We start from the raw sequence: 2,689 nt of genomic DNA on the forward strand, positions 1-2,689 counted from the left end.
CGAAATACTGCTAAGCATTTCGCCCGGCGTGCTAACGTTTCTGCCAGCTCGCCGCCTTATTTATTTGTTTCTGTAGTCCCACTTGTTTTTCCATGTTGTTGGTGTCTCATGTTGTGCTTCCTGTTTACTCTCCTTTCTTTTCTTTAGTGGACTCTTTGGCGGTGAGTTCACGTCTTCTTTCCTGGACACTTCTCACATACTAGGTTCTTGCTTCGGCATTTTGCTCCTGCTCGTCGCCCTGCTGCTGTTGTTCTTTTTCACCTTTATCGTCGTTCTGGGGACACCTTGCTCTCATGTGTCTCCTTACGCCACATTGGTAACATGTTGGAGGTCTTGCCTCCACTACTACTCTCAATTTCACCTCCTCTAGTAGTATTACCTCCTCCGCTATCTTATGCAAGATTGTAAACTGACTTGAAGGATCTTTTCGGTTTTAACGGCAATTCTTTCTTGCGGTGTCATATGAAATTGTCACCCATAATTATGACCCTAGAATCGATCTATTGCATTTCAATCTGTTTTAGGGTTAGGGTTAGGGGTGAGGGAAGGGTATATTTTTTTCTTCACAAATGTAAATAAACCCAATCTGTTTCTTAAACGAGGGACATATTCATACGGCACAGAATGCTTTTTAACTCAATAGACGTCACTGATTGGTTGAAGAAAAAACACAACAAATATCTTACAAACTATAGAATTTTCTCAATAAAGACAAGAGAAAAATATGTTTTATAAACACATTCTACCAGTATACGAAGTTTAAAATTTTTTAGTTACCTAGAAATTGTTAAAAACTGTCGTTCAAATCGAAAAGATCCGACTTGGATGACCACTTCGAGGTCTTAGCCCCATCAGTTTACCTCTTTCTTCTTCGTCACTTTCAACACCTTCACATCCTCCTCCATATTATACAGGATGGCTGCCACCAGCCATGCCTCCTCAATCTCTGGGGGCACTCTGCCAATCCTTACCCTGGCCACTCGTTTGCAACAGTAAGTCGGCAGAAGTACCCACTCTGGTATCCTTAGCACCACAGTGGAGTGGTTTATCGCTTCTTGCTCACTAGAGTATTTCCACCCTCTCGTGTAAAATATTGTAAGGCTTTTTACCTCCTTTAAACATTCCTCTATAGCCTCTACCCTGGCTATTTCTACTTTTTTTTCGATGTCGTGGACAGCGTTCTATACACCACTGTCCGCTTCATCACTCTCGCTGTTAAATTTTCTAGCGGTGTCAACCTCAAACTGGTTCCATCTTTCTCTATGAGTCTGTTGAATACCTTCAACTTCCTCTGCTCCATCTTTATCTCTCGTACCAACAACACATCAGCTGTCAAACTTCTTCCAGTGGCTGAAGCATCGCTGCCGGCTGGAACTGGCTTACACTCCATCCTCTGCTTCTTGTCTGCTTCACCCATGAATGGGGAAGAAAACAATCGTAATTTCATAGACAAAAATAGCAACAACAATTCAACAGTTTAATAATGATACTCAACAAGTAAGTTCACCCTTACGAGAGACCTTCAACAAGTATATAACAATTTAACTCACAGGGATCAAAAATGATTAAAAAGACACCAAAAATAGCTCGCATGAAGCATACTGGAATGATGTAAACACAAGTTAAGACAATAACATATGAAAAATATTATTTATTTCAAATATTTATATACATTATATATTACAATTATATATATATATATATATATATATATATATATTCACCATTTAACATCCGTTTTCCATACTGGTATGTGTTCAACCATATATCATATATATATATTATATATATTTACAGATATAAACAAGAAATAGGAAACAAATGCAGAAAAATAAAAAAATAAAATATATAAAACTGCTCTATATTTCTTCTTTCTTTCCTTCCCTACATTCAATCAGGCAAATTATCTTTTCTGATATATTCTATGTCCATTTTCAGTAAATGAATCCTTTTGAATAAAAAAAAAAAAATGAAGGTTATAGTTTTTTTCATCTTTCTTACAACATACCAAAATTTATCTCCAGCTGACTTATCTTCAGTTCAGTACATAATTAATGAAAAAAAAAAAGAGAGATTTTTTTTATATATCATATTTATCTCTTTTCTTGCTTCAACCATTGGACTGCAGTCATGCTGGAGCATTGCCTTACAGGGTTTAGTCAAACAAATTGACCCCAGTACATTTTTAAGTGTAGTACTTTTTCTATAGATTTCTTCTGGTAATCTACTAAGTTTCTAGGATGTAAACAAACCAAAACTGGTTGTCAAGTGGTGGGAGAACAAACACAAAGACACAAACACAGACACACACATAATTATATATATATATATTGGCACGTAAAAAGCACCATCCATTCGTGGCCGTTGCCAGCCTTGCCTGGCCCCCGTGCCGGTGGCACGTAAAAAGCACCATCCAATCGTGGCCGTTTGCCAGACTCATCTGGCACCTGTGCCGGTGGCAAGTAAAAAGCACCCACTACACTCACAGAGTGGTTGGCGTTAGGAAGGGAATCCAGCCGTAGAAACATTGCCAGATCAAGATTGGAGCCTGGTGCAGCCATCTGGCTTCCCAGACCCCACTTGAACCGTCCAACCCATGCTAGCATGGAAAGCGGACGCTAAACGATGATGATGATATATATATATATATATATATATATATACACTATGGGCTTCCACACAATTTCTG

General features: G+C 38.3%; 1 protein-coding gene across 1 annotated transcript in view; it reads right to left on the bottom strand.

Moving 5' to 3' along the window:
* Positions 1-1,769: 1,769 nt before the first annotated feature.
* Positions 1,770-2,689, bottom strand: part of LOC115218451 (CENPB DNA-binding domain-containing protein 1-like) — a 22,778-nt gene continuing 21,858 nt past the window's right edge. The window contains exon 2 of the mRNA XM_036508326.1: positions 1,770-1,948. The gene's annotated coding sequence lies outside the window, so the exon portion shown is untranslated. The remainder of the gene's footprint in view (positions 1,949-2,689) is intronic.

Source organism: Octopus sinensis, linkage group LG13 (assembly GCF_006345805.1).
Source record: "Octopus sinensis linkage group LG13, ASM634580v1, whole genome shotgun sequence".
Taxonomy (NCBI): domain Eukaryota; kingdom Metazoa; phylum Mollusca; class Cephalopoda; order Octopoda; family Octopodidae; genus Octopus; species Octopus sinensis.